Below are 16,221 nucleotides of genomic sequence, written 5' to 3' on the forward strand. Positions count from 1 at the left end.
CAAGTTGGCTTTTCATTATCTAAAAATACTTGTTGAACTTGTCACAAAACCAGAAGGACGCTGCATATTGCTATCAAAGCTGGCTGGAAAAACCCCAGGCTCAATTTCCCCCAAGCTACGTATATCCATGAAGATTATAATTTACTCTATTCATGATCTGTTAATGGCACTCCCTCCCTTGTTATTTAATTTTAAAACAACAGAACTTTTCTCATTACATGGTCACAATGTTTAGGATTCCACAGTATTGTATACTAACAAAAAAAAACCCTTAATTTTCTTAGCACTGGTCCTTATGTAACCAAAACAGCACTGCCCACACAGAAGAGGAGGGTGTCTGTACACTCAGGAAAACCCCAGGGTTTGCTAATGTGCTTTTTTTTAAAAAAAAAAGAGGGGAAAACCCTAAAGCAGGGACCCCCACCAGTCCAATGAAGACTGAGCATATTTAGTGCCCACAGAATACTGATTATTACTTTTTATTGTATCATAATTGTTGCATTTGTGGGAGAGAGAATAGAACGTGGTATCTAAACCAAGAATACTCTACAGCCACCTTTTGTTATGAGACTCACTGGTTGTTATTGATCCTGATTCAATGCATTTCAAAACATGGGAACGTGAAGCAGGCAAAGCTTTTCCTGGCAGCGAGTGAGAAAAGTGTCACCTGAGTAATTTCTACACAGAAGAAGGACTAGTAACAGTTGGCAACTCTAGTGCTGTCTAGGATACATCTGCAAAAATCTGTTGGGTGTTAATGTGGAAACAGGTCACAGAATATTTTTTTAACAAAAAACCCCTCAGTCATACTAGGATATATTTATTTACTCTTAACTGAATTTATACAGCCAGCCCGAAACCTAAGTTGCTCACAAAACGAATAAAACAATGAAGATTCACTATAAACTACCAAAAGCTATTAAAAACTAAAAAGCAATGAATTCACAGATTCTAAAGATGAGGAGAAAGATTTGTTCATTCATTTTATTTTTGATGTGGATTTTTATATGCCCCTTGTTCCTGATTTAAATCTTCTCTTATTCCTTCTTCACTGTCAGGAAGGGGGGCTCCATTTTGTGGTTTGCCTCGGTGCCAAAATGTCTTGAGCTGGCTCTGACACCGCTGGACACACACATACACAGAGGATGTGGATGTTTTCATATGGCTTCCATTTTCAAATCGGATTGTAGTTGGTTTTAGGGGAAATTCATCAAGATGCAGTATATTTCAAGAAACTACAGGATAGGTGTGGGTTGTGGCTTACAGTTGTGCGTACGCAGCTTCAAAAACCAGCGGTGGGACAATACTTGTTGTTCAGTCGTTTAGTCGTGTCCGACTCTTCGTGACCCCATGGACCAGAGCACGCCAGGCACTCCTGTCTTCCACTGCCTCTTGCAGTTTGGTCAAACTCGTGTTCGTAGCTTCGAGAACACTGTCCAACCATCTCGTCCTCTGTCGCCCCCTTCTCCTTGTGCCCTCAATCTTTCTCAACATCAGGATCTTTTCCAGGGAGCCTTTTCTTCTCATGAGGGGGCCCAAGTATTGGAGCCTCAGCTTCAGGATCTGTCCTTCCAGTGAGCATTCAGAGCTGATTTCCTTAAGAATGGAGAGGTTTGATCTTCTTGCAGTCCATGGGACTCTCAAGAGTCTCCTCCAGCACCATAATTCAAAAGCATCAATTCTTCAGCAATCAGCCTCTTTATGGTCCAGCTCTCACTTCCATATATCACTACTGGGAAAACCATAGCTTTAAGTATATGGACCTTTGTCAACCCAAGCTTATTTTATAGGGTGAGAAAGAGGATAAAATGTAGGGTTGCCATATGCCCTCTTTTTCCAGGACACCTCCTCTTTTTCGTGGGTATGTAAAATGAGAGTCGTCACAGCAATCCAAAGTAGAAGCCAGCAAATGTGTCTGCTTTTCTGATCTTCAGAATATGACAGCCCTAAAATGTACATCTGCTTGATCTCCATGAAGGGATGCATATGAGATAAGGAAGTTTTAAAAGATTAAAATTAAATGGTTTTTAAGGAATGTGTTTTAGTACTCTGTGTTCCAATTAAAATCAATTAAATTAAAATATTTATGAAACATGAAGTTGGTTATTAAGATCTGCAGTTTTCTTTTGAAAATGTTTTTAACTGCTATTCGTACTTGTGTCAAACTGATTCTGTGCTCCCTGACATTCATTATGACACAAAATTTGATTTGGCCCTTCTTTTTTTGCAGCTTCTGTGTGAACATGCTGCATCCCAAAGAGCTGTCGAAAACAGTGACTCATCATTTTCTGCAGAGTGTTGGGTCAAATGCAGTAGTCCTTTGAAGATCTGGACTCAGGGCTGGATTAACCATTCAGCAAAATAAGCTCATGCTTGGGGCATCAAGAGAAGGGGGCCGCCACAGACATTTTTAACATTAATGGTCAAAAATTTCTCATCTGAGCATTCGTTTTCTCAGTCGAAGTATATTTTTTAAAAATCCCACCAGAACAACCATGCAACAAGGCAGGCTGGATGCCTGATCTCTACTAAGTATAGAAGCAGGTGTGTTACATAAGATTTGTTTTGAGGGTCTGAAAAAGATTTTGCGATTGGAAAAAGTAGGGGAATTTTTTTCAATAAAGTGGAAGTATAAAAAAATAAACATTGTTTTCCACCTCACTGTAGGTTTTGTTTCATTTCGAAAAATGAAATTTTATCATTGTTTATATTTTGAATTAGATATATATGGGGCCACTAAACTCTTTTATGTACTTATGGTCTTAATCAGGCCCTGCCTAGACTATGGGCTTCTTCATGGGCTATGCTGTACAGTAATCCTTTATGAATGTAACACCGCCCACTCCAATCGGCGCTGGGCTAATTTCTGCTTTCTATGTGAATTTGACATCTTCCGGGAACTCTTCATACTGAAATAGCTGCTTACATCAGAGGGAGATTCAGACCAATAACCAATAATGGAGGTGGTAATACCACGACTTGATGGTGACAGTTGATGCCTCAGAATCATACAGAAGAGATGCACAATGCTATATATATATGTAAAGGGATCCCTGACCATTAGGTCGAGTCGTGGCCAACTCTGGGGTTGCGGTGCTCATCTCATTTTATTGGCCGAGGGAGCCGGTGTACAGCTTCCAGGTTATGTGGCCAGCATGACTAAGCCGCTTCTGGAGAACCAGAGCAGCGCACGGAAATGCTGTTTACCTCCCCGCCAGAGTAGTACCTATTCATCTACTTGCACTTTGACATGCTTTTGAACTGCTAGGTTGGCAGGAGCAGGGACCACCGACCTTCTGATCGGCAAGTCCTAGGCTCTGTGGTTTAACCCACAGCCCCACCCACATCCCTATATATATTTATCCTTTAATGGGAGCCCAAATCTGTCCCATGAACTTGTGACCAAAGGCAAATGACACCTGATGTTAGTCACATAGGTCTGTGCTTTGTTGGCTTGGTTTAAAAAAAGAAAAACAACAAGGTTGAGACCTTGAGGCCAGATTTGGGGGGATGCCAGATGGACTCTAATCCTTTCATCCTGTGTGTGGGTGGGCCTAAAGATGTAAAGGCTCAAACAGGAAAAGACAGATGTGGGGGGACTTCCCCCATTTTGCCCCAAAGCCTTTCTCCCCCCCCCCAAAAAAAAACTGAAGAAGAAGAAAGCCTTATGAAATAGTATTTTAGAAAGATGATCAGAACACTTAAGACAAGGTGTTCCTATATTTAGTCCCCCAAAATGATTTCTGAAACTTTTATTTAAGTCAGGTCATTATAATCTCTGTGTACTGACTACAAGCAAGCCTTGAGTTGTACACTGAGCAAGATGCATTTCTGCCTTTTGGAGGGCCCTGACGTGGTCTGAAGAGAAGGAAGAAGGATGTCGTATTTGCATGGGGCCTCCCTTTTGCTGGCTTAGTTCATACTCTCCAACATTTCTCCGATGAAAATAGGTGCATCCTATTCCATTATTGTTGTTGTTGCTGCTGCTGCTGCTGTTGCCATCCACTTCATGGTGTTGCAAATTTGCCGGGTCCAAGATTCAAAGGCAGAAGTGTAAGTGATGATAATGCAGCATCTGCCTATGATGAAACTACGAAGCAAGCAGCACACTTAGAAGACATATGATGGCAGCCCTGTTTAGGGAAGGTTTAAACGTTTGATATTTTATCATGTTTTTAATATTCTGTTTGGAGCCGCCCAGAGTGGCTGGGAAAACCCAGCCAGATGGGTGGGGTATAAATATATTATTATTATTATTATTATTATTATTATTATTATTATTATTGATAATAATAATGCTGGAAAGGTACTTTCAAATATTGAAGGGTATAGAACATGGGCATAGCCAGGATTTTTGTTAGAAGGGGGTATTTGACCAAGGAATTTGGTCTGGGATTTTGCCAAGTACAGTGGTACCTCTGGTTAAGAACTTAATTCATTCTGGAGGTCCGTTCTTACCCTGAAACTGTTCTTAACCTGGGGGGCCACTAGGGGTGCATTGGAAGATGGCTGACAATAACATCTCTCTGACCCACACGAGGTAATTAAGAGGCTGTGATGGGAGTATGCAGCCTCCCTGCCCCCCCCCCAGGAGATGGGGGGGGCTACCCTTGCCTGCTGTGCCTACATATATCACCCCTGAACTCGAGGGGGTGGGGGCACTAGGCAGAAAGCCCTTGTATGGCCTTTGGCTCTTCTGGACGCTGTCTCTAATTCACTCCACTAGCTGCAGCAACTTCAAAAGAAACAATTAGAAAGAAGCAAATGCACATATTTCAAGGAAGCATGGGGAGTAAAGACTGCTAATTGAAGAGATCTCTGATAAAGAAGACGGGTAGGATAAACAGGAATACATCATGAGAAGACACACCAAGGCTCGGTATGTCGGCAAAGGGACTGGATGGGGGGGGGGACTTTCCTTTCTTTCTTTTATGTGATTAACCAATAACCCACCCCCCCCCCAAGTCAGAAATGCCGCTTAAATGACCTATGCTGGATGATTTAAGACTGTGTGGAGATAATTTTTAACCAAAAGCATGTTTCAAGGAGATCATGGAAAGTACAAGAGCTTTGGGATGACGCAGTAAAAAACAGCGTCACCATTTTGGCAAGTTCTGTCGAAAGACTTATGTCTGGGAGGAGGAAATTCATTTGTTTTCATACAGCGTGCGAACCTCTTCAGAGGACAAAAGAAGGCAACAGATTTGCGAAGATTAATGATGGAAAGAGTGCTTTTATTTATGGAAGTGATGATACATGGAAACCATCTCGATAAGGTTATTGGACGAACGGAACAATTCACACAGGATTACAATTTGTGTTTACCTGCTTAAGGAGATTATCAGAAGAGATCACAAAGAAAAAAGAAAAATATATGAAAATAACAAGAGGAGATGTGGAAACAGCAAGATAGGACTGAATACTGTTAACATTATTTGAACAGATTTGTGGACATTGATGCAGCAGCAAGAAGATGATTGGAATCCCCTTCGGAACTTGAAATATGGGTACCCCCAACAAAAATTTAAAATTCGGCTTTGTAATTCGGAATTTATGTGATGTGATTTGATTTGATTGGTCGGTTAATAATTTTTTTTTTTTTTAAAAAGAAACTGTTCTTAACCTGAAGCACCACTTTAGCTAATGGGGCCTCCTGCTGCTGCTGTGCCGCCGGAGCACGATTTCTGTTCTCATCCTGAAGCAAAGTTCTTAACCCGAGGTACGATTTCTGGGTTAGCGGAGTCTGTAACCTGAAGCGTCTGTAACCTGAAGCATCTGTCGGGATTCAAGCCTTTATCTGGAGAAACTGGCAACTCTCCCAGGCACCCGGCAAGTAACCCGAGGTACCACTGTATATTCCTCTTGCAATGTGATAGCAAAGCTTTTGCACAGCTAGGGTTGCCATAGTTCAAAAAGTGAAAATCCGGCCAAAAAAAAATTGAGGGGGAGGCAAAATTGTTTAGCTTTTTTGAGTAAATCTCCAAAAGAAAAAGAAAAAAAAGATACCTCTTGCTTCTTATCTACTTCAAATTCCTCCATCTTCTGCAGCATGTGAAAGAAGCTGGTCCATGTCTGGAAATACTCACAGCAAATCAAGAAACAAACTGACATATGAAAGTGTAGAAGCTTGTTTCAATCTGGGCAAGCCTTCAGTTTTTAGAAGTCCATGATAAATATGATTACAAATAGGAAGAAACAGAAACATAGTGATACCTTAGAAAAAGAGGTTGATTCCATTTCATATAGTGTTTTCTTCCTCCGCCCCTCTTTTTCTCAGCTCTTTCTATGGAAATGAGTATTTATCTCTGCTCGACACTGTGGAGGACTGGAGGAGTCATAATAATTTTCAGAATAAATAATAATATGTTTTACTATAATGTTGATGGTTTCGGCTTTCTTTGTTTTTGCCTGCTCCTCAAAAGTGGCAAAACCAAAGAGATTCTAGTTTCCTAACAGTTTGGCAGCTTTCAGCTCCATGTGTAACAAAAACTTTGAAGAAGAAATCCCGTTTGTAATTATTATCTGAACAAACTGTAATTTTAACATACCAAACATGACAACTCCGTAGTGAACCAAGTTATGCAGAATGCATTTTATGTTCCTAAATTAACAAAGTGACTTTTGAAATGTAAAGAGAGCTAAAGAGAAATATTTAACTTCTTTCTTCTTTGTTTTTGCAAAAACATTTGCTGTACTCCCTCAATGCCTCCCCCTCCCTGGGATAAAACTCAGGTATGTCTCTCCCCCCCCCCCAATGACTTTATAAAAATCTAGAAAATTTACATCTCTAGGTGGGCCTGACTCGGAGGAAGAGGGGCTGCAGTTTGCATTGCTTAAAAAGGTCCCATTGAAACGAACAGAAACACTGAATCTTGGAGCGGAGAAGACCAATACAGTGGTACCTCGGCTTACAGATGCTTCAGGTTACAGACGCTTCAGGTTACAGACCCCGCTAACCCAGAAATAGTACCCCGGGTTAAGAACTTTGCTTCAGTATGAGAACAGAAATTGTGCGGTGCTGGCGCAGCGGTAGCGGGGGGGCCCCATTAGCTAAAGTGGTGCTTCAGGTTAAGAACAGTTTCAGGTTAAGAACAGACCTCCGGAACGAATTAAGTACTTAACCCGAGGTACCACTGTAGTGGGTCCAATGGTCAAGACGGCAGTTTCTACATATGCTGTGGACGGACATGAGGGGCAGGTGGGGGCTTGTCTGCCTGGAAAGGCAGTCCATCTAGGAGAAGGAAAACTCTGATCCTCAACGTCTGCTGCCTTGTTGGACATCTTTGGGAGAAGGAGCAAACCATACACATATCCGGAGCCGAGTCCCTAAAATGGTTTGATGGCACCTTATACATCTCCTGCCGGCAAATCCTGCAGCCAAGCTGGTGCCAAACATATTGCTTTCCTTTCCTTTGGAGCAGTGGCGTAGCGTGGGTTGTCAGCACCCAGGGCAAGGCAAGTAATTTTCGCCCCCTAACCTGTGGATTTGCGCCCCCTAACCCTAACCCCCAGATGCTGCGCCCGGTGCGGCCGGCCCCCCCTGCACCCCCCACGCTACACCACTGCTTTGGAGCACATCAGCGAGATCGGGGGGGGGGGGGGTCTCGTCATTTCAGCAGCCTAGGACCTCCATTCACACTGCCCAGGCTTGCGTCCCAAGGTGTTGCTAAATCAAGACAGATGGATACCAACAGCCAACCAATGTCTTACAAATTCACAAAGCAATAATGCATTTGCAAGATCACCTAACTATTAAGGAACCCTTAATACATGTTCTTTGATAATAAATACCTCGCTGGAACCAGACCAAAGTCCATGTAGTCTAAGGTTACCAGACGTCCCCATTTCCTGGGGACAGTCCCCAGATTTACAACTCAGTCCCCTGACAAAATCTATCTATTTAGTAGGAAGTTGAAAAGTGTCCCCAGATTCAGAGTATCCATGCAGAACTGCAAAAATGCTAAAGATCTCTTTCAATAAAAAACCAGAGGCCTACCTCCTGGGAATAACAGACTTGGATATTCTGCAAAAGAGGAAGGGTATCTTTTTATATGCGACAGCGGCAGCAAGAGTTCTGATCGCGGCAAAATGGAAGAGTAATGAAATCCCCTCTATACAAGATTGGATCCAAAAGCTAACAGAATATGCTGAATTAGATGGTCTATCAGAAAAAATAAAGAATAAATCAAAACAGGAATTTGTTTCAAAATGGGAGGTTTTCAAAGAATATTTGAAAAATAAATATAGTAGTTTAAATTCTGTTGCAGCATTCGAGGAACTTCAGTAATAGTTGCAAGGTAGATATAAGAAATTAGATATATTAAGAAAAAGTTTAATTATGATAAAAGTGTGTATTGGCAATAAGTAATATGAAATCGAAATATGGAATAGATGGGAGGTTGGGTCTTTAGTGTTAAGACCAATACATGTTTTATTGATTGCTAAGAAAATTATGTGTCTATGGTTATTCCTATATGTAATTTGGAATTTGTGTTTTTTTTCTTTTTTCTTGCTGTATCAATAAAAAAAAAAAAAGTGTCCCCAGATTCATTGAAAGAAATCTGGTAACCTTAATGTAGTCCAGCCCCTATCAGGATAAGTTAGCTGGTCTACCAGATATGGGCACATGGTGTTGAACTTTCCTTGTGTTATTTCTGTTTGCAGAAATTGTTTGCAGAAAGGAAAAGGCCAGGCATCTATAATGTGGATAAGCATTGTAGCCATCATTGGCTACCTCTTCACATTACAAACATCTAAATGAAATAAGAACCACCAGGTTGAAATCACACAAACATTTTCAGGTCTTTTATGATCACAGGGATTCTCCCCACCTCTGTTTTATGTTACAATACCACCATTCACAAAATTTTGCTTTCACTGAATTCAATACAGTCACACACTCTCTCCAGCTAATGCAAGACAAGATACCTTCTTGCTTAACTGCCCCAGATCCTGTTCTGTACTGACTTACTACTCGATACAACTGCGGTCCTCTCATGTTGTGGTTGATGAATGTCTTGACAGTGCGTGCAGTCTTTCATTTTCTCAACATTTCATTCATGTTCCCATCCCCTGGTGAAACTGGGAGTTTTCACCAATACCTTTCTAGTCAATGATGAAACTGACAAACTTGGGGGAAATTCTCAATTTCACCGCCATCTTTTGTTTCCTTTATTACTATCTGTGTCTGCAATGGTGCACATACTGTTCATTTGAAAGAAATGAAAAGGTCAGAGAGCAGTGGAGGAATAGCAAGGGCCACAAACGAGAGTGGAAAATTTTGAAGAACAAATTGTGTAAGCAGCTGCACTATGTCTGTTCTCGGGGCCACAGAGATACAGGGAGGAGAGTTTAAAATGTGCGTATTTGCAGGTTCCCAAATGTGTACAATCTTATGGGGGTGGGGAATGGGGGTAGATGAAGAACTGAATGGATGCAGTCAGAATGCATCCATTCACAACTGACACTGAAAACATTATAATTGTGCAAAAGTTGATTAAAATGTAATTTTAAATCCTCCTTTCCACAACCCATCGTGTTGCCATCTATCTGTTTCAAGAGACAATGGAGTGAAGTCAAACTATCGTGTTAGCAGCACCAAAGTTATCTCTCTGGAGTGTAAGCCTGGGCAGTGTGTCTGGAGGTCCTGGGCTCCCCAGACGGCAAGACCCTGCCCCCCTCAGTCTCACTGATGTGGCCCAAAGGAAAGAAGAGCAACACAGATGTTTGCAAAAAAGTGTCTGGGGCTGATGGAAGTTTGGAGTCCTGTCATTTGTGGGAAAAGGTCACCTTGAAACGAAAAGCTGAAATCACTGTATATGTAACGTTACTACTCATAAGTATTAGCGCTTTTAAAAACTTTATGGAACTGTTTAGAATATTTACAGCTGCCTGGAACTTCCTAAATCTTCCCAAAGCAGGAGCCATCCATTTTCCAGGTACCAAGAAATCATCACTGTGCAGAATGTGCAATCAAAGCAATCTGGAAACTTTATGGTGCTTGCAACAGAAACAAAGACAAACTGCAACCTCAAATTAATCTATGCAATAAGGGCCAAACTGTGTGATCTTCCGTCTCTTCATTGATAAGAAAGAACTGCACAGACATAGGTGCATTCAGCTGGCTGCAAGGAGCACTGGTATTATGACATACAGTGGTACCTCGGATTAAGTACTTAATTCGTCCCGGAGGTCCATTCTTAACATTAAACTGTTCTTAACCTGAAGCATCACTTTAGCTAATGGGGCTTCCCGCTGCCGCTGTGCTGCTGCCGAACAATTTCTGTTCTCATCCTGAAGGAAAGTTCTTAACCTGAGGTACTATTTCTGGGTTAGCGGAGTCTGTAACCTGAAGCGTACAAGTATAATCTCTATTTTTCCTGTATTGTAATACATGCCATGCCTATTACATAATACATTATACAGTCACATATACAGAAATCGCTTTATTGATTTTGGGGTGACCTTTTCCCAAAAGACTTGGAAATGGGAGTTCATTCCTTTGTTTTTAGGCAAATGTTCATCTAAGCTCAGCTACAGGAACACAAGGTTGTAAAAAAAGCTATAACTCTACATGTACACAGCCTGCAGATGCAAATGTAGGACCCTCTGTTGCAGCTCAAGAACTTCCATCAACCCCTGAGAACTCTGCAGGTGTTTGAGGCTAGGTGAGGAATCCCTGAAGGAGGCACAGTATTGGGGGAACAGCATCTCTCACAGAGGGGAGCTAGTACTGAACAGTGACTGAGGGTGTGAGCCAGGAAGTCCTCAGCTTAACTCACACCTTCACCACAACCCAAGAGGTCCCTCTGCCTCTCGATAACTGTCATGTGCAGATATAAGGACTTTGCTATCACACAAACCTGCCTTCCCCCACCTTTGCTCAACCACAAACCGAAATTATGCCTTCCTAACTTAAATGGCTTATGAGGGAGCAGTCACATCTCAAGGGAGCCATAGAATCTATGAGCTTAACCCCACCACCACCACCCCATTAAAGCATGTATCATATTAAAGGTAAAGGTAAAGGGACCCCTGGCCATTAGGTTCAGTCGTGGCCGACTCTGAGGTTGTGGTGCTCAACTCGCTTTATTGGCAAGCATGAATAAGCTGCTTCTGGCGAACCAGAGCAGCGAACTGAAACACCGTTTACCTTCCTGCTGGAGCGGTACCTATTTATCTGCTTGCACTTTGATGTGCTTTCGAACTGCTAGGTTGGCAAGAGCAGGGACCGAGTAACAGAAGCTCACCCCGTCACAGGGATTTTAACCACTGACCTTCTGATCGGCAAGCCCTAGGCTCTGCGGTTTAACCCACAGCACCACCCGCTTCCCATGTATCATATTATGGAGCCATTAAATCAATAGACATCCCTGGCATAGGAAGACAGGCAGATTGAGCGGATGACACCAATAGCAGCTCAACAGGTCAATAAGGTGGTTTCTGCATGCGCTGTAGGGGGAAGTGAGGGGCAGAAGGGGTACAGGCGGTTTTAAGGTAGTACGACTGGTAGGAGGCACCCAAACAATGCTGTTGAATGGAGCATGAGAAGCAGGGGTGTTTACAAATTTTGATTGCCCAAAGTCCACCTTTGGGTGGAGCTCATTCACCTGCGAAGGTAGCCCATCTAAGAGAAGGAGAACTCTCATCCTAAACCTCTTCTACCTTTGGGAGGAGAAAAGGCTCAGGGCAGGCATAGGCAAACTCTGGCCCTCCAGATGTTTGGACTACAATTCCCATCATCCCTGACCACTGGTCCTGTTAGCTAGGGATGATGGGAATTGTAGTCCCAAACATCTGGAGGGCCAGAGTTTGCCTGTGCCTGGTTCAGGGGGTAAGCCCTACATAAATCCAGAGCAGAGTCCCTAAGAGGGTTGGATGGTTCTTTGCACGTCTCCTTCCAGCAACGTCTGCAGCCAAACTGGTGCCAGACGTATTGCTCTGCTTTCCTTTGGACCACATCGGCGAGGCTGAGGGGTGTGTGTGTGTGTGCCTTGTCATCTGGACAGCCCAGGACCTTTATACACATATGGAGATTAGGTCTGGAGGGTGGCAACACAAGAACAGGGCCTTCTCTGCAGTGGCTCCCCGTCTGTAGAATGCTCTCCCCAGGGCAGTTTGCCTGGTGCCTTCATTATACACCTTAAGGGGCCAGGCAAAAATATTCCTTTTTAACCAGACCTTTGGTTGACCTGATTGACATCCAACACCCTTCTAAAATGTGGCTCTTTTGGGGGGGATGTTATTGAGTTATTGTTCTTATTTTGATTTTATATATTGTGATCTTTTCTGTGAACCGCCCTGAGACCAGTGGGGATAGGGCCGTATATAAATTCAATAAATGAATAAAGAATTTTTTAAAAGATTAAAATTTAATGTGGGTGTTTTTGGTGGGGTTTTTTTTATATAAAATGTGTTTTAGTACCCTGTGTTCCAATGAAAATATTTAAGAAGTGTGAAGCTGCTTATTAAAATTTGCAGTTTTCTTATTTAAATCATTTCAAATGCTAATCTAATGGATTCTATGCTCCCTGGCATTAATTATGACACAAAATCTGTTCAGCTATGGCCCTTCTCGCTTTGCAGCTTCTGAGTGGATGTGCTGTTTCCCAAAGAGCTGTCGAGAACAGTGACTCATCATTTTCTGTAAAGTGTTGGCACAAATGCAGTGGTCCCTTATAAACCCAGACTTCCTTCTTCATGGGCTAGGCTCTACACTTATTCTTTATGAATGTAACACCACCCACTCCCTTCGTTGCTGCGCTAATTTCTTTTTTTCAGTGGTTTGACTTCACCCCTGGGTGCACAGGCCTTTGTCTCTCGAGACAGATGGATGCCGACCAGCCAACAACCAAATCAATGCATTTCTCTCTCTCTTGCTTTTCATTTTTTAAAAATATATCTTTATTAATTTAAAATAAATACATTTATGAAAGAACAGACGTACATAAAAGTAAACAAACATACAAACAACAGAAGAATCAAACAAACCACCACACTATAATATGCAAGAAGATTAATATAGCTATCATCCTATATACTCCAGATACTGAACACAATTATAAAACTGATATAGAAGAAATTTAAAACTGACTTCCAATTAATCTCACTGTACTTAATCTACCCATTACTTTATACTGCTTTTTTCTTGTTTTCCTCCTCCAAGAACTAGGTGCATCTTATGGTCTGGTGCATCTTATAGAGCAAAAAATACGGTAAAAGCCATTGAAAAATGGCCCAAAGGGAAAGAGATAAGAAGCCCTTGTCCTCAGTACCAGTATTGTCCCTTTGTTTGTTTGTTTGTTTGTTTGTATATATTAAAATTTGTATACCACCCTATACCTGTAGATCTCCGGGCGGTTCACAACATAAAATTAAAATATATTAAAAAAAACAAAATACCACCCTAAGCCTTTTTGATAACCAGGGATTCAAGTTACATCTGTATAACTCGGTGCTGAACCATGAAGAAGACACAGTTCAAATGGAATTACAAGTACAATTTTATCACAGTAGGTATTATCAATTCTAATAACAATAATTTTCTAAAGTGCCTAAAATTTGCTGGGTTGTGCACAGATTGAAGTTGTTGAGGGTTGTTTTTTTTTTTTACGATTTTACACCAAGAAATAAACTGCCACAGGGGCCAGATTAAACTGACCGGTGGGCCTGATTAGGCCCCCAAAATAGACTTTGGACATGCCTGGACTAGATGATCCTCAGGGTCCCTTCTAGCTGTATGATTCTCTGATTCTTGCACAACAGACCTGCTTTCCCCGAAATGTAGGACTTTCTGTGACAAGGAAACGCACTGGAAAATGTGGGATAACTTTTGTGTTCTTGCAATGTCACCTAACCTTCCCACAAACAAGACAGAATGTGAATACTTGTTGAATAGCCTATGTAATCTAATCTCCCTATAGGGACACGGGAGGCGCTGTGGCCAGTGGCGAAGCTGCATGCTCTGACACTGGGGGTGGAGAGCAGGCAGGGGCATGATGCGCCATCCGCGGGGGCGTGGCATGCGTCCTGGGGCGTGACGCGCCATCCGTGGGGGTGTGGCACCCAGTGCGGCAGGGGTGCACGTGTTACATGTCCAGGGGGGCAGCCGCAATGGTACCCCCCCTCCCCGATGGTGCCAGGGGCAGTGTGCTCCCCCTGCCTGCCTCCCACTCCTCTGCCAGTGGCTGTGGTCTAAACCACTTGGTCTTGCTGATCAAAAGGTTGGTGGTTTGAATCCACAGGACGGGGTGAGCTCCTGTTGCTCTGTCCCAGCTCCTGCCAACCTAGCTGTTCAAAAGCACACCAGTGCAAGTAGATAAATAGGTACTGCTGTGGTGGGAAGGTAAACAGCATTTCTGTGCACTCTAACTTCCACCACAGTGTCCCGTTGCACCAGAAGCAGTCTAGTCATGCTGGTCACATGACCTGGAAAGCTGTCTGCAAACAAACGCCGGCTCCCTCGGCCTGAAAGTGAGATGAGCGCTGCAACCCCAGAGTCACCTTTGACTGGACTTAACCGTCCAGGGTTCCTTTACCTTTTACCTTTACCTAATCTCCCTGCAAACAGCTCTACCTCTCCTTCAAATCAGAACCGTGAAGGCGGTGAAGGTCCTGTGTGAGTGCCTGGAGGCGGTTGGAGGATGGATGGAGGCTAACAGATTGAGGTTGAATCCTGACAAGACAGAAGTACTGTTTTTTGGGGACAGGGGGCGGGCGGGTGTGGGGGATTCCCTGGTCCTGAATGGGGTAACTGTGCCCCTGAAGGACCAGGTGCATAGCCTGGGAGTCATTTTGGACTCACAGTTGTCTATGGAGGCACAGGTTAATTCTGTGTCCAGGGCAGCTGTCTACCAACTCCACCTGGTACGCAGGCTAAGACCCTACCTGCCCGCAGACTGTCTCACCAGAGTGAGCATGCTCTGGTTATCTCCTGCTTGGACTACTGCAATGCGCTCTACGTGGGGCTACCTTTGAAGGTGACCCGGAAACTGCAATTAATCCAGAATGCGGCAGCTAGACTGGTGACTGGGAGTGACCGCCGGGACCACATAACACCGGTTCTGAGAGATCTGCATTGGCTCCCAGTACATTTCCGAGCACAATTCAAAGTGTTGGTGCTGACCTTTAAAGCCCTAAACGGCCTTGATCCTGTATATCTGAAGGAGTGTCTCCACCCCCATTGTTCAGCCTGGACACTAACGGTTCCCTCATTGCGAGAAGTAAGAAGTAAGGTTACAGGGAACCAGGCAAAGGGCCTTCTCGGTAGTGGCGCCTGCCCTGTGGAACGCCCTCCCAGCAGATGTCAAGGCAATAAACAACTATTTTACTTTTAAAAGACAACTGAAGGCAGCCCTCTTTGGGGAAGTTTTTAATGTCTAATGCTGTATTGTTTTTAATATTCAGTTGGAAGCCACCCAGAGTGGCTGGGGAAATCCAGCCAGATGGGTGGGGTATAAATAATAAATTATTATTATTATTATTATTATTATTATTATTATTATTATTATTATTGGAAATGCTCAATAAACAGATTGTCTGGAAGTGGCCACACTGAAAAGTGTGGAAGGAACAAATGGATAAACACCTCAAAAGCAAATCGGGATGAATGCAGGATGTTCATTGTCATATAATCTCCCTGCAATCATATTATAACAATGCTGGACTGGACATAGTCTGACTCCTGCATAAATTTTGTGCAAGCAAATCAGAATAAATGCTAAATAAATATGTCATCCTGAGGGTCTCCTGAGGCTGGTAATAGGGTTTGCAGCTTTAATTCTGGCCCAAGCTCTTTTAAGAGCTGTGAGACAGGTATTGACTCAACAGGTGTGGTTCCCCCTTGCAGAGATAGGGAAAGTGACACCTGCTGAATTTCTGCCTGTGGCTTAGCTGAGAGAGAGAAAGGCTAAAGGACAGACTAGGCTCCTCTTCCCCCCAGCAGTCACATACTCAAAGGCCTTGAGTTTAGAAGAAACAATAACTATTTCTGGCAAATGCTTAGAGTGACTTCAAAAGAAGTGTAAAAACACCAGTGGTTAACAGAGTAGCAAAGTGGTTACGAGAAAGCGAAATGGGCCTTCCTGTGTGCAGAGTTCACCCTCCTACCTTTCCTGAAAGGCTGAAAATTTAGGTCCCTTAATAATTTCCCTGGGAGTAAGTCCCATTGAACTTGATAAGACTTGCTTCAGAGTAGGCATTCATAGGATAGCACTATTAGTA

General features: G+C 43.0%; 1 long non-coding RNA gene across 1 annotated transcript in view; it reads right to left on the reverse strand.

Annotated features, from left to right (window-relative positions):
* LOC310681770 overlaps nt 1-7,010 on the reverse strand; it is a 90,436-nt gene extending 83,426 nt beyond the window's left edge. Inside the window, exon 1 of the long non-coding RNA XR_014513602.1 lies at nt 6,903-7,010. This is a non-coding gene — a long non-coding RNA (uncharacterized lncRNA). The remainder of the gene's footprint in view (nt 1-6,902) is intronic.
* Between the last annotated feature and the right edge of the window lie 9,211 nt (nt 7,011-16,221).

The sequence above is a fragment of the Podarcis tiliguerta genome, assembly GCF_965153285.1.
Source record: "Podarcis tiliguerta genome assembly, chromosome: 7".
Lineage (NCBI taxonomy): Eukaryota > Metazoa > Chordata > Lepidosauria > Squamata > Lacertidae > Podarcis > Podarcis tiliguerta.